The sequence below is a fragment of the Protopterus annectens genome, chromosome 4.part0 (genome assembly GCF_019279795.1).
Source record: "Protopterus annectens isolate FY-2018-M chromosome 4.part0, PAN1.0, whole genome shotgun sequence".
Classification (NCBI taxonomy): domain Eukaryota; kingdom Metazoa; phylum Chordata; order Ceratodontiformes; family Protopteridae; genus Protopterus; species Protopterus annectens.
The window spans coordinates 99639486-99661251 of record NC_056733.1 but is presented as its reverse complement, the minus strand read 5'-3'; the positions used below and the strand labels follow the sequence as shown (position 1 = coordinate 99661251).

Below are 21766 nucleotides of genomic sequence, written 5' to 3'. Positions count from 1 at the left end.
AAGCATGTGATACCTACTATACTGGGAAAATGAATCATCCCTTCAGGGACAGGATTTTAGAACATCTACGTGTCATCAAGAATTGCAAGAGTACTAGTGCTTTAGCTAGACATGTAATTGAAGTAGGGGGAGATCATTATTTTAAGTTTTTTGTTTTAGAAGTAGTATCAGAAGGGAATAGGGGTGGTGTCTTGAAATATAAGACAGAAGCATGCGAACAGAAATGGATTTTATTTTTCAAGAATGACACCCACCCCGGGATTAATTACATGGTTTCACTGAAACCATTTTTAAAACAGAGACCACTTAAACACTAATATCATATGAGTATTTTTAATGTTATGATTGTGCATATTATGCTTCCTACTTGGATTTTTTGAACTAGAGATTCTTTAGTGTTTATTAGATACTAGCACTTTAAATGCTGTAATTGTTTTTTATTCATTAATTAAGCAGCGTTTTTCATTGGCTATTATTGCTTTTTAAACTGTATTGTATTAATATGCTCTTGTCTGATAAAGTGGTTACCAACCATGAAAGTGCTTACCTTGTGTGATTAAACTTTATTTTTATTTCCATTTGTAAGTTTTATTTTTTGCTGCCTTGCTGGGACTGAACTTGTGATTTTTATACTTGGCTGTTTTCTTATTTGTCCCATATCTTGGTCATTGGTTGATTGCTAATTTACTTTTTAAAATATCAGTACTATTAAATAAAGAAGTTGATAGAATATGATGAGTTTTTCTTGATTTTTTTAAATGCAATCAGTGCATGCCCATGCTAGTGCATTACAACTGTTGCCCCGATAATGGAAAAGTACCCAAATTAGTTAATTTCCTCAGGTTCAAACCCTGCACTGTGATTGCAAGAAACAAGAGCCTGAATCCTCTACACCAGCTCCCAAACTGAGCTTTGGTACATTTTCAAGGAACTGTGAGCTTCAGTGCATTTTCAAGAAAATGTGAGCTTCAAGGGAACAGAACTTTACTTTTGCTCATGCTAAGTCTCTATTCAATGTGCAACTCACTTCCTTTGTAAATAGTCATAGCACAACAGGTAGCACATCTGATTTTGATGCAGAAGGCTGTGGGTTCTACTCACACAGGAGGTACTTGGATTGCTGATACTGTGTTGTACATTAAGGGGAGGGGTTGGAGGTGCGGCAGTCCTGAGTATGTCCTCCTTTAAATGAGATACCTACTAACTATGAACCTGTTGTTGGTTTACCATCCATTCCCTATTGCAATATTACCAACTAATCACTTTTTTTAATATAGCATAGGCAATTTATTGTTCAAGAGCATTAGGCACTGAATTTGTAGATGAAACTTTGAAATATAAAGTTGTTTGCTAGCAGCAACCTCTTCATTAGTTACAGATCAGTAATGTGGAATTATTCAGATAACTTACTTTTGCAGAGACCGTGCATATTGACTGATATTGGAGAATTATAATGATAGAAGTCTGAGTGGCCTTTTGTGGTTGAAATGTTCTGAAATTGACAGTTTTGTCATTATTGGGTCATACATTTTTTTCATTGCTTACTGGACAAATGTTTAAAACTACATATTTAAAACACTCTAACAGCTGTTGCTGTATTATACTATTTAATACAATCAGAAAAGTGACTCAAAGAACACATGCATGTATGCATGGTTCTAAAATGTGTGCAAGGGGCCACCTCTGGTAAGATGAATTTTCTTTGAATGTGGGCTTCAATGCTATTTCAGTGAATGTTTGTTTCAATGGCAGAGAAGTTTACTGTTAATGCTAAGTCTGATTTCATTGTAAGACTGTTTTTTAGCAAATGTCTATTAGCATTTGTGCTACAAATTTTGAAATAAAAGTTTTTTTTTTTTTTTTTTTTTTTTAAACAAGTTTATTGTTTTAACATATAAGAGAAATATCATAACAATTTTATACAAATAATTAAAAATAGGTATTATTATAATATTCAACAAAACAACTAAAGTATTTACAAAGACATCCACTACAATCAGATCAATTAATTAAACTAAAATACTGTGCTATTGAAATTAGAATTTTTTAACAAATTTTGTAAATTATCCCATACAATAAAATGTGATGTTTTTCTAGTTGTTCTCATTCTAATTGTGCTTATTTCCATATGACACATTATATTCATAACATTTTTAAATTCATTGAACGAAGGAGGTGTATCTGAAATCCAATTTCTAGTTATTATTTTCCTAGCCACTGCTAGGATAGACCATAACAAGGGAAGCTTAATCTTTTAACACATTGAGTTACAGGTGTGTTGAATAATATAAGAGACTTAGAAATAATGAAATTATCTGTAAAAGAGCCTGCAAAAATTCATTAATTGACTTCCAGTATTCTTTCAACTTCATACAGTCATAAAACATATGAGCCCAGTCAGCATTAATTTCTACATTACATCTCTTACATAGATTATCTTTATTATTAATTTTATTCATCATCAAAGGTGTATAAAAAGATCTATGTAAAATTTCCATGTATAAAGTCTCCAGACAATGGAAGATGTAGTTCTATAAGCAGATTCCAATATATATTGTTTATCTTGTTGAGTTGGTGGGTCCCCATTAATAGAGGTGAAATAATTCCAGTATGAATCTACATTGTAAAAAGTTTCTTGTCTGATAATTTTATGTATATATGAAAGTTTACCTTTATCAGAAACTTTATGCTGTAAATTTATTATCAAGTAATCAATCAGTTTTGGAATAGATTCTTTAACTGTTATAGACATTAGATCTATTCTATCAATGAGATGTTGTCTAAAGATCTGAACCTCTAACCAGCAAGTTTCTCTTAGATCAAATTCTTGTTTTAAGAAATCTAGATTTTAACTTTATTATCAGATATCAGCTGATACCAGTACTTTAGATTATTATCTATAGCTAAATGAGCTCCTTCAGAAGTAGATGACATAAGCATACCCTGAGTATAAATTATAGGAATACAATAAAATTCCATTCCCTATACTTAGGGTGCATGAATATAAAGTTACGATAACTAATAATAATATTTAATGGGTAACAGACCATATGTTTAGGTGTAATAGGTGAAGTACAAAATTCCTTTAGCAACCACAACATGGAGTTATTTATAATCATATTTTTATGTGTTAAGGAGATTTTCATGAAGTGCATACTAATTAGCTCCCAATAATCTTTCCATTTTGACATATGACCGATCTATTAATAAAGTAATAACTTTTATAATAGAAGAGATAATATATAAATTAAAGTCTGGAAAAGAAATACCCCCTTGAGACCAGCTATTAGTATGTTTCTTTAATGCAATCCTAGGTCTATTAGGTGCCCATAAGAAATTTAACATTAGTGTATTCAGTTTCTTGATAGTTATTTTTGTAGGTGAAAGTATTATTGATTGTATTAAGTATAAAATCTTGGGGAATATTATCATTTTAATAATTGTTAAGTCTCTCCTCCATAGTAAAAAACATTATTCCAGGTATTAAAAAGATTTTGTATATTAAGAAAACAGGTATTATAGTTATTATATATAATAGATTTAATATCTTTAGATAGTATTATACCTAAATAAGTTATCTGACCTGAGTTGGGTACATATTTAGTAAAATCACTAATGAGAGTATTTTTTCGTGTATATATAGGTAGTATTTTAGTTTTTTCTTCATTGAATATTAAACCAGAAATACTTTTAAAATTCATCATTTTATCAAATAAAGACTGCATAGAAGAATTAGATCCTGCTGATGTAATTAGAACATCATCATTAAATCCAAATATCTGTAATAATTATAGACGTAAAGAAGAAAATAGTATGTAGACTGAGAGGTTTGAACAGTGGTAATGGTAAGTGGTGAGAAATAACCAAGCAATGCAACACTTGAATGGCTGTTGGGTAGAGGATACTGTGTGTGTATGGGGGATCCTGATGCATTACCCTGCCTATAGCCTCATTTGACCATGATCTGGCTCTGAAGTAAACACTTCTCCTCTTGCATTCATTCATGTGTCCATGTGTGAAAAGTGGTGCAGAATTGGAGGAAACTCAGAAGGAACTACAGTCTAGACTGGAGAGAATCACGGTTATTTTTAAAATTAACAGCAGCCTTCTAATTGTATGGTACTACAATACAGTACAGAGTTTGCAGCAGAAATGTTATTTTTTTTTGTTTAACTGAACCTGGAGAACTTGATTAATCACAGCAAGTGAATCAACCAGGACATTGTGGACTACAGGCAATAATAGGGACAGGAATAAAGGCAAGCATTTTTTAATGTGAATACAACTAGATTTTCTTTCTTATTTTTGGAGAGAGTGAGGACAGTGAATGGTGGCTTTTGGCTTGGCTAGTGTGAGTGTGTTTGCATTTGCTTAAATATTTTAAAGTTTGGCTACAATGGGTGTGTGCGTGTGTGCGCGTAAGTGTGTGTGTGTGTGTGTGTGTGTGTGTGTGTATGTGTGTGTGTGTGCATGTGTGTGTGTGTGTGTGTGTGTGTGTGTGTGTGTGTGTGTGTGTGTGTGTGTGTGTGCATGTGTGTGTGTATGCATTAGTTTAAATATTTTGAAGTTGGACATTTATGTTTTTTCATTGTACTTTGCTGCCCTCTTTTTGTTTTGGTGGGGTGGGGGGGGCAGCTGGGCTGTGGATTAAAGTAACATACTTTTTCACTTGCTCAGCTTAAATTCTGCCATTATATCTATGTTAATAAATTGGAATATTTTTTTTTTTGGTGGGGGTGGCCAGCTGTACTGCAGATGAATGTAACTTGCCCTTTTCACTTGCTCAGTTTAAATTCCATCTTTGATGTACATTAATGTGAATAAATCTGAATATTTATGCTTTTGAGAGGCTGTCAGTAACTTTATCTTTTTTATATTATTTTAAAGGCTGGGTAGTGTGCATTTGTGTGAAATTTAATTTTTTCGGTGGGGGTGTGACTAGCTGTGCTATGGGAATTTATCTTCTTCATTTGCTCAGCTTAAGACTGGTATTAAGGGCTGGCTAGTGTGCATTTCTGTGAAATAAATTAAAATATTTATGTTTTTTTCTTGGGAGAGGGTGGCTAGCTGTGTGGTTGATGGGACAAGCCTTTCTGTAGGATGGCTGAGTCTTTTGGGGATTTGATCACTGTTCCTAGTTTGCTCCTTGCTGGCCATTTTGTTTCATTTCATGATTATTACTAAAACAATTGTCATAGAGGAGGAGGTGTTAGAAAAAAATCTCTGTGGGTAAGCGAGGGTGGGTGTGTTAAAAAATATATTCCCCAGGTGTCAAATATGCTAGGTATGCCACTGGTCTGTAGTGAACTGTCAAAGTCAGATATTATATCTAACACTTATACCTTTAGAGTTTATATGCAGTGTTTCCTACTGCTCTTTTACAAAATAATGCAGATGATAATGTGAAATGTGTGTTTTTATTCAGAATCAAATAAGGGAGAACTGAAAAAAAAAATCAAGCAAAAATGTTAAATTCCTGTATCATACCAGAGCACCAAAGCTGGTATCTGGTCTGATAGGCAGATACAGTACCTATGAATGAAATAATATGCCAGGGGTAGGGGGTGTGCCTGTACCTCCTAAACCCACTCCAGTTTTAATATTATCCCCTAAATACTGCACTGATTACGAAGTGGAAATGATTTCATTACTTTTGGGATATGGCATTAACTAATATAGGAACAATACTAGCTAAGCAGTCACAGGAACCATAAGATATTTGGCCAAATACAGCTTTCAGTGGACAGAGTTAAAAGCCCTTGCCAACCTTTATAAGCACTTAATATTGTTCTCCTCCCAAATTGTGGAGGACTGTAAATAACCATGGTGTAATTTTCTGTCTGGCACTCAAATCTTCAGCACTAGTTTTAAAGGTAGTCAAGGTAGTATTTTGATTGACCTCTTGTCTTCATTTATTCCATAGGCTGGAAAGGCATTAAGCTAGAAAATTACCGCACCTATGAGTCTTGTTTATCTGTTGGTGTAGATTTAAGTCCTCTAGTTTGAGTGTTTGTAGAGTCTCAGAGTCTCTGGTTTTGTGAATAAATGGGTGAATAAATAAAACTGGGTCTTTCATGGCCAAAAAACAAGGCATGTGTCTGTTAGGAGCAGTCAGTACACTACTGAGAATAACACGAGTTGTGCTATTCTAGTGAAAGAGTTGAGGGATTTAGACATTTATTTTTCATGGTTAAAAATCACTGGTGCCTTCCCAGCTCGGCAATGTGCTTGGATTTGTACATAGCAAAGAAGGGAATTGTACTTTATGATGGGTCTGGTAAGAAAAGAGTACAGTAATAAGATAACTTCTTGAAGTTTTTCTCTTGGAAATTAACTGGGACACATAGAAGGATTTCCTGATAATAGTAGAAACATGATGATCGAGTAAGAGAGACGTCTGCCCACTAAAGTACCCAGGTCTACTATGCCAATATATGTTTGAAGATGAATACAACTTATAACATAGCAGGTGGGAGCAGTTTTTTTTTTTTTGACAAAAACTGCAATGCTGCATCTGTTTGAGACTGTTTTTAGTACACCAGGTATGTGCATATTCCAGGCCTTGTTCAAGCTGTCTAATATTAGTGGATAAACTAATAACAGCTCACAGCTTGTAGTCATCAACAAACATGGTGAACCACATTTCTGGGATATGGGTTTAGATGTCTGAAAAACAAATGCTGAACAGGAGAGAGCCCAGCAGCGATCCCTATGATATCTCACTAGCTACAATTTTATGCTCAGAGAGGGTACCAACAACTTTCATAACTTGGGATCTGTTGGACAGCCAATCTTTAATCCAGCAGATGATGCAGGGGGTTAAATTAAATTTGCCTAATTTTTCAGTAGTAGCAACATGGGATGTCTCAGCAGCTGTCTGCATATAGAAGCACTAAATATCTCTCTCTACATCATAGAATCCTCATGCTTTCTTTGTACCATTTTAAACTGAGACTCCACTGATATAATGCTTAAATGCCTCCCATTATTGTTATGTTTAGTATCTCAGTTCACGTTGTGATATCTTCACTCAATTTTTTTACTCAAATGCAATCATTTTCATTTATCTGCATAAGATATGTACTAGGAGTAACACATCATGACCATCTCTTTAACTAGTGATTTTTGGGCTGCCCCTACCCTCAGCATTGACCATCAGTTGCCACCAGCTCCTCTCCTCATTGATCAGCCTCTCCAGGCTCAACACAACCCATGTCCAAGGCCAGTGAGATGATTGAGGACACTGTTGCAGCATCATACTGCTGTCTGAGCTTGTACTATAACTCCCTCTCACTCCCCCTGGCACCCTTATGAGCTCCACAACTTCTGAATGTGGGAGATGCAGGTGTGCTTTCTTAAATGAGCAGCCTCTCTACCAAGCAGTACACAGCTTGCAGTGCAGATAACAACTGGTTCTTAATGCTGCTATTGAGGTGCGCCTTGGCAGTGTCTCTCCCAAAGGATTGGTGAGACAGCATTGCAGTGAACCTAGGCAGTGTCTCTTCACCAAGATTAGTGACACAGCATTGCAATGAGCCTAGGTGGTGTCTATCCTACAGGACTGGGGAGACAGCATTGCAGTGACCCTAGGCAGTATCTCTCCCCCAGGAATGGTGAGACAGCACTGCAGTGAACCTAGGCAGTGTCCCCTCCCCCCAGGATTAGTGAGACCACATTGCAGTGAGCCTAGGCAGTGTCTCTTCACCAAGATTAGTAACACAGCATTGCAGTGAGCCTAATCAATGTCTCTCCCCAGGTTTGGTGACACAGCATTGTAGTGAGCCTAGGCAGTGTCTCTACCCCAGGAATGGTGAGACAGTACTGCCCAGGACTGATGAGACAGTATTGCAATGAGTCTAGGCAGTGTCTCTACCCCAGGACTGGTGAGACAGCATTACAGTGAGCCTACGCAGTGTCTCTCCCATAGGATTAGTTTGATAACATTGCAGTGAGCCTAGTTAGTGTCTCTTCACCAAGATTAGTGAGATAGCATTGCAGTGAGACTAGGCAGTGTTTCTCCCCCCAGGATTTGTGAGACAGCATTGCAGTGAGTTTAGGCAGCATCTCTCTCCCATGATTGGTGCAACAACATTTATTCCTCAATCCCATCACCCCCATATATGGTCCCTCCAGCACCCATGTCACTAGCTGAACCAGGCTTATCTGGGTGCAGTAAGGGCTTTATCCCTCTGGACCATGAAGCAAGGCTAACTAATGCTTTCTTGGACTATTTATTGACTGCACCTTGTATCTCAACCTTTTTTTCATTTCTGGGTGTCAAGTTATCCACCCACCTGTATTTTTTTTCTTAAAACTCAGATTCTGTTTTCTAGAAAACAGAACTTTTGTTTAATGGATTTTGACTGGATGAAACAGAAGAACAAAAAGTAATATTCCAATTAAGATGACCAAATTAAAATAGCTATTATTAACAATAAACTAATCAAATAAAGACCAATTTTCCATGTATAAAAATACTCTGGAATGAGCATTATGGGGAGGTATGAGGCCTTCAACTTCAAGGAGACTCTCTACCTTTGCTGCCAGACCCACACAGTATACCTGTGAGGTCCAGTTCTCTATGCTTCCACCCACCTTGGAATTATATTCCCTCCTCCCCTCTGTATCCTGCCCTCATGATAACTGTTTGCCTTAGATAATAGCCTGGGATTAACTGCATCATTGTCTAACTTACATATTATTTTTCTGTTTAGGGCTATCTCAAATACCTTTATAAAATGAGGAGTAGGTAGCATTTACAATTCACTTTTCATTTATTATGTTGGTAACCCACTTGAAGAAGTTATTTTTTTTTTATTATGTGGCCTTTCTGAGGTGAAACAATGATACACCTCTGCCTGTACTCAGTGGGCTGTTCCTGTACCCAATGGGCTCTAAAACATCCTTAATTATTTCCTTTATATGGGGTTTACAAATAGTTAAGGCTATTTGTTAAGCAGATATTACTGATGCAGAATTCAGATGCACACCAGTTCCTGAATGTATAAGCTCATGGATGAAATGTGCATTTAGGGAACGGTATGTAATGCAGATGGATGACCAGTTACTCTATAGAAACCCACAGAATGGCTGTTGAAGAACTGTATGCAATGTAGTTAGATGATTAGGTACAATGCAGGAACTCACAGAATGATTGGTATTAGAGAACTGCTTAATGTAGCTGGATGGCTATTTACACAGTAGGAACTTGTAGAATTTCTGTAGTTGGGGAACTATGCATAATGAATTTTGGTGACTAGTTACATTTTAGGAACTTTTAGAATGGGTTTCATTGGAGAACTGTGTGTTACAGAAATAATATTCAGAAATAACATTATAGGAACTTGTAGAATGGGTGCATTTGGGGAACTGTATTTAATGTAGTAGGGTGACTACTTACATGTAAGAACTTGCAGAATGGATATAGCTGAGGAACTTTACATAACGGAGCTGGGTGACCAGTAGTACTATAGGAACTTGTAGAATGGGTGTAGTGTAGGACTAACACCATGACAGAGTACGGTCAGCGCAGGACTAACACCATGACAGAGTAGGGGCAGTGCAGGATTAACACCATGACAGAGTAGGGGCAGCGCAGGACTAACACCCTGAAAGACTTTGGTCAGTGCTGGACTAATACCATAACAGTGTAGGGGCAGTACAGGACTAATGCCATAATACAGTAGGGGTAGTGCAGCTAACACCATGACAAAGTAGGGGCAGTGCTGGACTAACACCATAACAGAGTAGGGCCAGTGCAGGACTAACACCATGACACAGTAGGGGCAGTGCAGGACTAACACCATAACAGAATAAGGGCAGTGCAGGACTTACATTATGACAGAGTAGGGGCAATGCTGGACTAACACCATGATAGACTATGGTCAGTGCAGGACTAACACCATGACAGAGTGGGTGTAGTAAAGAACAGACACCATGACAGAATGGCTGTAGTAAAGGGCAAACACCATGATAGAATAGGTGAAGGGCAGGACTAACACCAAGAAAGAATAGGTGTAACACAGGACTAACACCATGGTAGAACAGGTGTTGTATAGGATTAGCACAACCATAGACAGTATGATATAATAAATGTAGTGCACAGTTAACACCAGGATAGACTAGATGTACTGCAAGATTAATATAATGATATAAGAGTTGTAATGCATGGCTGCCATCATGCTCCTTTGCCGGTTTTCACAAAGAGGCTGGTTGTTAAGGAAAGCTAAGGAAAGTCAGTGCACCCTGTGCCCCTTGTGGATATGCCTTCATAGTTGGAAGCAGTGGATACCATGCAGCTGGGCAGAGGTTAGATGAACTCAAAGTTAAAACATTTAAGTAGAAAGGCTATGAGAGAGCAAAGGCTTTCAATATGGGGATGAACACAGACAAGTCCATGTACTGCACAAATTTTAACTATCAAGGAAATGTGTTTTGGGGCATTACATTTTCCATTTAGATGTTTTATTCATTTACATTTAGAATATTCTTTTCCTGAAAGCTGTGTAGCAAACTTCTAGTTGAATGTTTAACAACTTTTCCAATCACTGTAATGAGACTAACTGGGTTGAATTTTACTTCTCTTCTCTTCCCTTCCATTCTCTTCTCTTGTCATCTCTTCTCTTCTCTCCTCTTCTCTTCCCTTCCCTTCCCATCTCTTCTCTTCCTTTCTCTTCTGTTGTCTTCCCCTCTCTTCTCTTCTCTTCCCTTCTTGTCTCTTCTCTTCTTTTCTCTTCCCTTCTCTTCTCTTCCCTTCTCTTCTCTTCTCTTCTTCCTTCTCTTCTTCTCTCTTTCCTTTCCCTTCTCTTCTGTTCTCTTCCATTCTCTTCTCTTCTCTTCCCTTCTCTTGTCATCTCTTCTCTTCCCTTCTCTTCTCTTGTCATCTCTTCCCTTCTCTTCTCTTCCCTTCCTTTCTCTTCTCTTCTCTTCCCTTCTCTTGTCTTCCCTTCTCTTCATTTCTCTTCCCTTCTCGTCTCTTCTCTTCCAGTCTCTTCTCTACTCTTCTCTTCCCTTCCCTTCTCTTCTCTTCTCTTCTCTTCCCTTCTCTTGTTATCTCTTCTCTTCTCTTCTCCTTCCTTCCCTTCCCTCCTCTTCTCTTCTCTTCTCTTCCCTTCTCTTGTCATCTCTTCTCTTCTCTTCTCTTCCCTTCCCTTCCCTTCCTTTCTCTTCTCTTCTCTTATCTTCCCTTCTCTTCCCTTCTCTTGTCATCTCTTCTCTTCTCTTCCCTTCAGTTCTCTTCTCTTCACTTCCCATCTTTTCTCTTACCTTCTCTTCCCTTCCCCTCCATTCCCTTCTCTTCTCTTGTCTTCCCTTCTCTTGTCTTCCCTTCCCTTCAGTTCTCTTCTCTTCCTTCCCATCTTTTCTCTTACCTTTTCTTCTCTTCCCTTCCTCTCCATTCCCTTGTCTTCTCTTGTCTTCCCTTCTCTTCTCTTCTCTTCTCTTCCCTTCTCTCTTCTCTTCTTCTCTTCTCTTCCCATCTTCTCTTTTCTCTTCTCTTCTCTTCCCATCTCCTCTCTTCTCTTCTATTCTTTTCTCTTCCCTTCCTTCCTTCTCTTCTCTTCCTTCTCTTCTCTTCTCTTCTCTTCTCTTCTCTTCTCTTCTCTTCTCTTCCTTCTCTTCCTTCCTTCTCTTCTCTTCCTTCCCTCTTCTCTTATCTTCTCTTCTCTTATCTTATCTTCCCTTCTCTTCTCTTCTCTTGTATTGTTATTCCTTCTCTTCCCTTCTCTTCTCTTATCTTATCTCTTCTCTTCTTTTCTCTTCTCTTCCCTTCCCTTCTTTTCTCTTCCCTTCTCTTCTCTTCCCGTCTCTTCTCTTCTTTTCTCTTCCCTTCTCTTCTCTTCCCGTCTCTTCTCTTCCCTTCTCTTCTCCTCCCTTCCCTTTTCTTCTCTTCTCTTCTCTTCTCTTCTCTTCCCTTCCCTTCCCTTCTCTTATCTTCTCTTCTCTTCCCTTCTCATGTTATTCCTTCTTTTGTTCTCTTCTCTTCCTTTCTTCTCTTCTCTTCTCTTCTCTCTTCTCTTCTTCTTCTCTTCTCTTCCTTTCTCTTCCTTCTCTTCTCTTCTCTTCTCTTCTCGTCTCTTCTCTTCCTTTCTCTTCCCTTCTCTTCTCTTCTCTTCTCTTCTCGTCTCTTCTCTTCTCTTATTTTCTCTTCCCTTCTCTTCCTTCCCTTCTCTTCTCTTTCCTTCCCTTCTCTTCTCTTCCCTTCCTTCTCTTTTCTTCTCTTCTCTTCTCTTCTCTTCCATTTTCTTCTCTTCCCTTCTCTTGTCATCTCTTCTCTTCTCTTCCTTTCAGTTCTCTTCTCTTCCCTTCCCATCTTTTCTCTTCCCTTCTCTTGTCTTCTCTTGTCTTCCCCTCTCTTCTCTTGTCTTCCCTTCATTTCTCTTCTCTTCCCTTCTCGTCTCTTCTCTTCTTTTCTCTTCCCTTCTCTTCTCTTCCCGTCCCTTCTCTTCTCGTCTATTCTCTTCTCGTCCCTTCTCTTCCCTTCTCCTTTCTTCTCTTCTTTTCTCTTCCCTTCTCTTCTCTTCTCTTCTCTTCCCTTCTCTTCTCTTCTCTTCTCTTCTCTACTCTTCTCTTCCCTTCCCTTCTCTTCTCTTCTCTACTCTTCTCTACTCTTCTCTTCTCTTCTCTTCTCTTGTAATTCCTTCTCTTCTCTTCCCTTCCCTTCTCTTCCCTTCTCTTGTTATTCCTTCTCTTCTCTTCCCTTCTCTTGTTATCTCTTCTCTTCTTCTCCTCTTCTCTTCTCTTCTCTACTCTTCTCTTCTCTTCTATTCCCTTCCCTTCTCTTCTGTTCTCTTCTCTTCCCTTCTCTTGTTCTCTATTATCTATTTTCCCTTCCCTTCTCTTCTCTTCTTTTCTCTTCTCTTCCTTCTCTTGTTATCCATTCTCTTCCCTTCTCTTATCTCTTCTCTCTCTTCTCCTTCCCTTCCTTTCTCTTCTCTTCCCTTCCTTCTCTTCTCTTCTCTTCTCTTCTTCTCTTCCTTCTCTTATCTCTTCTCTTCTCTTTCTCTCTTCCCTTCTCTTCTCTTCCTCTCTCTTTTCTTCCCTTCTTCTCTTCTCTTCTTCCCTTCTCTTGTTATTCCTTCTCTTCTCTTCCCATCCTTCTCTTCCTTCTCTTCTCTTCCCTTTTCTTGTTTCTCTCTTCTCTTCTCTTCTATTCCTTTCCATTCTCACCTCTTCTCTTCTATTCCTTCCTTCTCTTCTCTTCTGTTCTCTTCTGTTATCTTCTCTTCTCTTGTTATCTCTTCTCTTCTCTTCCCTTCCCTTCTCTTGTTATCTCTTCTTTTTTCTTCCCTTCTCTTCTCTTCTCTTCCCTTCTCTTATTGTCCCTTCTCTTCCCTTCTCTTCTCTTCTATTCCCTTCCATTCTCACCTCTTCACTTCTCTTCCCTTCCCTTCTATTGTTATCTCTTCTCTTTTCTTCTCTTCTATTCCCTTCCATTCTCACCTCTTCTCTTCTCTTCCCTTTCTTCTCTTCATTCTCTTCTCTTCCCTTCTCTTTGTTTCTCTTCCCTTCTCGTCTCTTCTCTTTGTTTCTCTTCCCTTCTCATCTCTTCTCTTCTCTGCTCTTCCCTTCTCTTTGTTTCTCTTCCCTTCTCATCTCTTCTCTTCTCTGCTCTTCCCTTCTCTTTGTTTCTCTTCTCTTCTCTTCCCTTCTCTTCTCTTCTCTTCTCTTCTCTTCTCTTCTCTTCTCTTCCCTTCCCTTCTCTTGTTATCTCTTCTTTTTTCTTCCCTTCTCTTCTCTTCTCTTGTTATCCCTTCTCTTCCCTTCTCTTCCCTTCTCTTCTCTTCCCTTCTCTTTGTTTCTCTTCCCTTCTCGTCTCTTCTCTTCTCTTTGTTTCTCTTCCCTTCTCATCTCTTCTCTTCTCTGCTCTTCCCTTCTCTTTGTTTCTCTTCTCTTCTCTTCACTTCTCTTCACTTCTCTTCTCTTCTCTTCTCTTCTCTTCTCTTCCCTTCTCTTCTCTTCTCTTCTCTTCTCTTCTCTTCTCTTCTCTTCCCTTCCCTTCTCTTATCTTCTCTTCTCTTCCCTTCTCTTGTTATTCCTTCTCTTCTCTTCCCTTCTCTTCTCTCTTCTCTTCCCCTTCCCTTGTTATCCTTCTCTTCTATTCCTCTCTTCTCTTCTATTCCCTTCCCTCTTATTCTGTTCTCTTCTCTTCCTTCTCTTGTTATCCCTTCTCTTCCCTTCTCTTCTCTTCTCTTCTATTCCCTTCCATTCTCACCTCTTCACTTCTCTTCCCTTCCCTTCTCTTGTTATCTATTCTCTTTTCTTCTCTTCTCTTCCCTTCCCTTCTCTTCTCTTCCCTTTCTTCTCTTCCCTTCTCTTCTCTTCTCTTCCCTTCTCTTTGTTTCTCTTCCCTTCTCGTCTCTTCTCTTCTCTTTGTTTCTCTTCCCTTCTCATCTCTTCTCTGCTCTTCCCTTCTCTTTGCTTCTCTACTCTTCTCTTCCCTTCCCTTCTCTTCTCTTCTCTTCTCTTCATTCTCTTGTTATTCCTTCTCTTCCCTTCCCTTCTCTTCCTTTCCCTTCTCTTATCTTCTCTTCTCTTCCCTTCTCTTGTTATTCCTTCTCTTCTTTTCTCTTCCCTTCTCTTGTTATCTCTTCTGTTCTCTTCCTCCCTTCCTTGTTATCTTCTCTTCTATTCTCTTCTCTTCTATTCCTTCCTCCTATTCTGTTCTCTTCTCTTCTCTTTCCTTCTCTTGTTCTCTTCTCTTCTCTTCTCTTCCTTCCTTCTCTTCTCTTCTTTCTTTTCTTTTCTTTTCTTCTCTTCTCTTCTCTTCTCTTCTCTTCTCTTCTCCTCCCTTCTCTTGTTATCCCTTCTCTTCCCTTCTCTTCTATTCCCTTCCCTTCTCTTCTCTTCCCTTCTCTTCTCTTCCCTTCCCTTATCTTATCTCTTCTCTTTTCTTCCCTTCCCTTCTCTTGTTATCCCTTCTCTTCTCTTCTCTTCTCTTCCCTTCCCTTCCTTCTCTTCTCTCTTTCTCTCTCTTCCCTTCTCGTCTCTTCTCGTCTTGTCTCTTCTCTTCTATTCTATTCCCTTCCCTTCTCTTCTCTTCTCTTCCCTTCTCTTGTTATCTCTTCTCTTCTCTTCCCTTCTCATCTCTTCTCTTTTCTTCCCTTGCCTTCTCTTCTCTTCCGTTTTCTTCCCTTCTCTTGTTATCCCTTCTCTTCTCTTCCCTTCCCTTCCTTCTCTTCTCTTCGTTTCTCTTCCCTTCTCTCTCTTCTCTTCTCTTCACTTCTCTTCTCTTCCCTTCTCTTCTGTTATCTTCCCTTCTCTTGTTATTCCTTCTCTTCCTTCCCTTCTCTTCCCTTCACTTCTCTTCCCTTCTCTTCTCTTCTCTTCCCTTCCCTTCCTTCTCTTCTCTTTGTTTCTCTTCCCTTCTTGTCTCGTCCCTTCTCTTCTCTTTGTTTCTCTTCCCTTCTCGTCTCTTCTCTTCTCTTCTTTTCTCTTCACTTCTCTTCTCTTCCCTTCCCTTCTCTTCTCTTCTCTTCTCTTCTCTTCTCTTCTCTTCTCTTCTCTTCCCCTTCTCTTGTCATCTCTTCTCATCTCATCTCTTCTCTTCCTTCCTTGTCATCTCTTCTCTTCCCTTCTCTTCCCTTCTCTTATCTTATCTTCCCTTCTCTTGTTATTCCTTCTCTTCTCTTCTCTTCTCTTCTCTTCTCTTCTCTTCTCTTCCCTTCCCTTCTCTTCTCTTCTCTTGTTGTCTCTTCTCATCTCATCTCTTCTCTTCCCTTTCCTTGTCGTCTCTTCTCTTCCCTTTCCTTGTTTTCTCTTTTCTTCAATTCTCCCTCATATGTTAGTGAATTAGTATCCACCACCCTTTAGCCCTCAGGTACTCAGGAAGTTCATCCAGGGTTTGACACCTATGTCTCTAATGGACGCAGGCAACCTGTAAATGCTTCATCTCCCAGGCCCTAGCTTATAAATGTTTCATTTCTCATGCCCCTGCTTAAGGGTATCAGAACATGTCAGAGATTTGGGATGCATGGCAAGGCTTAAAAAGGCCCTTGTGGTCATTAGTCTAGTAAACACCTACGAACCTATGAACCATTCTTTACTGATTTGTTAAAGATCACATTTTCAGTTTGCTTTACTCTCTATCTCATCAACTCCCTTTGCCATATTTGTAAGTTTTCCTTACCTTCTTAATATCTTTGTTTTGCTACAGCCCCAGAAATGTGCACAGTATTTCAAATGTAGCCTAAATAGTGATTTGTTCTACAGTACAAAGACATCTTTGTCGTATTGCTCCCTAACAATGTGGCATCCTAATAGTGATCAGCAAAAAAAAAAAAAAAAAAAAAAAACAAACAAAAAAAAATAAATCACTAATAAAAATAAGGCAGAGGACTCCACGTAGAGCTGATCAAGTCTTTTATTCAATAACATCAGAAATAAAACCTTGTATAAGCACTTTCAGGCTACATGCCCTTCATCAGATAACAAAGAACATCACAAAAGACAATTTTTAAAATACAGAGCTACCAATCATCTTTCAATATTTTACCCTCCTTTACTTAAGGATGGGTTTTAAAGGTACAACAGCATTAATACCTGGTGGCTTATCCGCCCCAAGTCTTATAATCCATCTAGTTTCTGTGCATTCCATATCATTGAACAAATCACCACCTCTAAGATTGGGAGTAATCATTTGTATTGCCATAAACAGAAATGTATGATTCAAATCCACTCTTACATATTGAGCTAGTGCATTATGTTCATTGGAATGCTTAATATCTGATATATATTGGAATATCCTTGTCTTAAATATTGTATTGGTCTTACCCACATAATATGATTCACAATTCTGACACACGGCTATATACACTAAATTATTTATTCTACAATCTGCATATTCCTTAAATGTGTATTGTCTACCTGTCCTCAGATGTATAAATGTATGTTCTTGCAGAATATATCGACATGTTCTACACTGGTGGCAAGGATATGTGCTTATCTTCCTTGTAAGTAAATTACCCTTTACATAATGCTTGGGTTCTTTACAAAGTATATCTTTCAATTTCTTATTTTTCCTAAACACAAAATTTGGTGTAATATCTAAAATCTCCTTCAACTTCGGATCTGTGTGTAACTCCTGCCAATGATGTTTAATAATTTTGCAAATGTTACCCACATCACTACTCTATGTGAGTACCATATTAGTTCTGCCTTTACCCTCAAATGATGTCCCTTGTTGTTCATTATTCACAGTGTTTCCACCAACTCTATTAAGCCAAGGTCTGGTGATGTTACATAAGGGATGGCACAGAACAAGAACTGAAAGCTTTTATAGCTTATCTAGAAGGGAGCTCTGAATTTTTCAAGTTCTCTGTCAATTATTCTGAATTAACTATAGACTTTTTAGATGTACGCCTAACTAGCTGAGATGGAGGTGGCCTGATGACGTTGCTATATAGAAAAACCTGTTGGCATAACAGTTTGCTACCTTTTGATAGTATGCACCCATGTCATACTTTTGACAATATAGTCAAAGGGCAAGTATGTAGGATTTCAAGACTATATAGTGAGGATGCTAAATTTCATGAAGAGGTGAACAACCTTCAAAATAATTTAATGTTGAGGGGCTACAAGCATGATAGGCTAGAATCCTTATTAAGAAGTAATAAGATCAAATGTAATAACATCGCCAGACCTTGGCTTAATAGAGTGGGTGGAAACACTGCGAATGATGAACAACAAGGGACATCATTTGAGGGTAAAGGCAGAACTAATATGGTACTCACATACAGTAGTGATGTGGGTAACATTTGCGAAATTATTAAACATTATTGGCAGGTGCTACACACAGATCCGAAGTTGAAGGAGATTTTAGATATTACACCAAATTATCTGTTTAGGAAAAATAAGAACTTGAAAGATATACTTTGTAAAGAACCCAAGCATTATGTAAAGGGTAATTTACTTACAAGGAAGATAGGCACATATCCTTGCCACCAGTGTAGAGCATGTTGATATATTCTGCAAGAACATACATTTATACATCCGAGGACAGGTAGACAATACACATTTAAGGGATACGCAGATTGTAGAACAAAGAATTTAGTGTATATAGCCATGTGTCAGAATTGTGAATCATATTATGTGGGTAAGACCAATACAATATTTAAGACAAGGACATTCAAACATATATCAGATATTAAGCATTCCAATGAACATAATGCACTAGCTCAACATGTAAGAGTGAATTTGAATCATACATTTCTGTTTATGGCAATACAAATGATAACTCTTACAATGTTAGAGGAAGTGATTTGTTCAATGATACGGAATGCACAGAGACTAGATGGATTATAAGACTTGGGGCGGATAAGCTACCAGGTATTAATGCTGTTGTACCTTTAAAACCCATCCTTAAGAAAAGGAGGGTAAAATATTGAAAGCTGATTGGTTCCTCTGAATTTTAAAAATTGTCTTTTGTGATGTTCGTTGTTATCTGATGAAGGGCATGTAGCCTGAAAGTGCTTATACAAGGTTTTATTTCTGATTTTATTGAATAAAAGACTTGACCAGCTCTACGTGGAGTCCTCTGCCTTATTGTGTTTTTTGGACTTTGCTTGTGGTAGGCAGAGTGACTTTAGTGCAATAGACTTTTTGTTTGGTGACTAATAAAAATAAGTAATGAAAGTCTGAAGAAGTTAATTTAATTTGAATGAATGAAAGTGCTCACATATTAAAGTTTTGGTTTGCCTTTGGAGATGTGGCCTTTTTTACTTATCCTAATAGTGGTACAAAGACATCTTTAAAACTCACAAAGGAAACACTAAAGCCATAAAAAAGAAACAAAAAAGTATATAAGGATCAAAGAATGGCCAAAAATAATTGAATAAAAACAACTTATTGATAACACATCCAGTAAGTGCATCCTATTTTAAAGTTACTTTTGATTTTATGAATAAACTTGAAAAAAATGGATCTATTAGAATCGGATTGTTTAGTTACAATGGACATTCTATCTTTGAATACTGTAATTTGCAATGAAGTAGGAATGGACTTTATGAGACTGGACTTACAGCATCCTGAACTCTTCTCTGACAATATTGTTGGTTTGATAATGGAAATGCTAGATGTCATGTTGTGTTATATATCATTTTTTAATTTAATTCTATTTTCTAACAGTTTCATGTTGTAGCTATGGATGCAGTGATAACCCCAAGTTACGCCAATGTTTTTATGAGTGGATGGGAAAGAGAGTTTATTTTTAACAATATTTTTTTGTGAATATAGTGTTTTTTAAATGTTTTATTGATTATGTCTTTTTAATGTGGAGAGGGGATTTGAATGTGTTATCTCTTTCTTTGAATATATTAATAATGTTAGCACCTATTTGAAATTCACTTCTAATTATAATTCAAATACTATATATTTTTGGATGTTTTAGTTTTTAAGAACAATAATAAGTTGGCTACTAAAATATATAAAAAAGAAGTACAAAATAATGCTTACTTAAGTTATGAAAGTATGCATCCTAAAAGAATTAAAGACAATATTGTGAAAGGGCAGATAATGAGAGTTAGCAGACTTACTGAAAATGATAGTGATTTTATTAATAAATTAATGGTTTTATGTTATAGGTTTATAGTTAGAGGTTATCCAGAGAAGTTAGTTAATTCAAAGTTTGATGAGGTTTTAAACAAAGAAACCAATGTAGGAGGGAGATATGTGTAGTAAAACTACTACTAAGTAGAATTTTCATGCCGGAATGTTAATACAGAATGCTTTAAATGAAAAAGCGATTAAAAGTGTCATCAGAAATAACTGGAAAATTCTGAGTAGTTTTCCTGAAGTCAAAAATGTTGTAGGTGATGGTCCAGTTTTTATTAATAAAAGGGGAAGAAATTTTTAAAGAAATCTTTTCGCTCTAAGTTAAGTTTCAATAGCAAACAGCACAAAAACAATAATAAAGGGGTGTTCAACAGTTTTAATTGTAATTATTCTGAGTTCCTCAAGACAGATGCAACTGAAATTGGTATTAAAGGTAAGAAAATTAATATTCCGAGTTATTTTACCAATAAGTCTAAGTTTGTAGTATATTTGACTGTTTGCCTTTCCTGTCTTACCTATTATGTGGGTAGGACTACAAGAGAGTTGTGTAGTAGGATAAATGAACGCATTCATGCATATCTGGTGATATGAACAATGTGCTTAGCAAGCATTATTTAATTAGTAGATATAAGGTTTCTTTGAAATTTGTTATTTTAGAACAGGGTAACAATTTTTTTTGAAAAAGTTTGATGCAGAGGATGAATTGGACTGGAGAGATTATTGTTGGTAGGTGAAATTGGATGCATGCAACCCTCCAGGTCTTAACAGCAAAAAATATTTTAAAATGTATATAAAAAGGAAGACAATTAGGCACTAATTATTTAATGTCATAAAGGTTGATTCAATTTTATTCATTCAGTCTGAAGAAGTCTCACATGAGATGAAAGTGCTTACTGGATGTGTTGCCAATAAATATTTTTTTATTCATTTATTTTTGGACATTCTTTGATCATTACAAAGACATCTTTGTTGTACACTTCCCTAGCACTGCAGCATCCTAATAGTGGTACAAAGACATCTTTGTCATACACTGGCCTATCAACGTGGCATCCTAATAGTGGTACAGATACTTCTTTGTCGTACACTTTTCTAGCATCAGAGCATCCTAAAAGTAGTGCATAGACATCTTTGTCATACACTGCCCTAGCACCAAAGCATCCTAATAGTGGTATAAAGACATCTTAGTTGTACACTTCCCTAACACCATGGCACCCTAATAGTGGTAGAAAGAAATCTTAGTCGTACACTTCCCTAGCACCAGGGCACCCTAATAATGGCACTAGGACATCTTTGTCCTATGCTTCCCTAGCACTGTGACATCTTTGTCATATACTTCCCTAGCACTGAAGCATTCTAGTACTGGTATAGAAACATCTTTGTTGTACACTTCCCTAGCAGCACAACATCCCAATAGTGGTACAGATACATCTTCTTCATACACTTCCCTAGCAGTGCAGCATCCTAATAATGGTACAGAGACATCTTTGTCATGCACTTTCCTAACACCACAGCATCCTAATACTGGTACAAAGGCATCTTATCCGTACACTTCCCTTGCACCATGGCATCCTAATAGCAGTAAAAAGACATCTTTGTAGTACACTTCCCTTGCACTGTGCCATCCTAATAGTGGTACAGAGAAATCTTAGTTGTATATTTCCCTAGCACTGCAGCATTCTAATAGTGGTATAAAGAAATATTAGTTGTACATTTCCCTAGCACTGTGGCACCCTAATAGTCATACAAATACATCCTTGTACACTTCTCTAGCTCTGTGGCACCCTAATAGTGGTTTGTTCTATGACAGAGCTATCTTCTTCTATCTCTCTGCAAAGCAGTGTAATGCAGTGTCATACTTGTATTTTGTTCTAAGGCATGATTGCATCTCTATCACTGGCATGTATGGCTGAATAGAAACACATTGTAGTGTCCTGTGTGACATTTCCATTGCCCTCTCATGGTATCTGCATGAATCAGACAGAGGGTTTTGGCAAGTCAGTGTACCCTGTTCTTTACCTTTCTGCTGTAAAACCATGTCTGTCTAGCATGAAAATGCATAACCATAAACAGCTATGCATGAGATTTCAGCTTCCACCAATCGTCCTACTTTATCACCTCTACTAATTCTCCCCTAGAGGTCATATTCTCTGCTCATGACTACTGCAGAGGCTGCAATCTAGGCAGAGCTTTAGGCAGAATGATTTTGTAATCCAAAAGA

At 37.5% G+C, this 21766-nt stretch overlaps 2 pseudogenes; both read right to left on the bottom strand.

The window, feature by feature from the left end:
- LOC122800218 overlaps positions 1–13161 on the bottom strand; it is a 70961-nt pseudogene extending 57800 nt beyond the window's left edge.
- Positions 13162–13539: 378 nt separating this feature from the next.
- Positions 13540–15532, bottom strand: LOC122800217 (annotated as a pseudogene).
- Positions 15533–21766: the final 6234 nt, after the last annotated feature.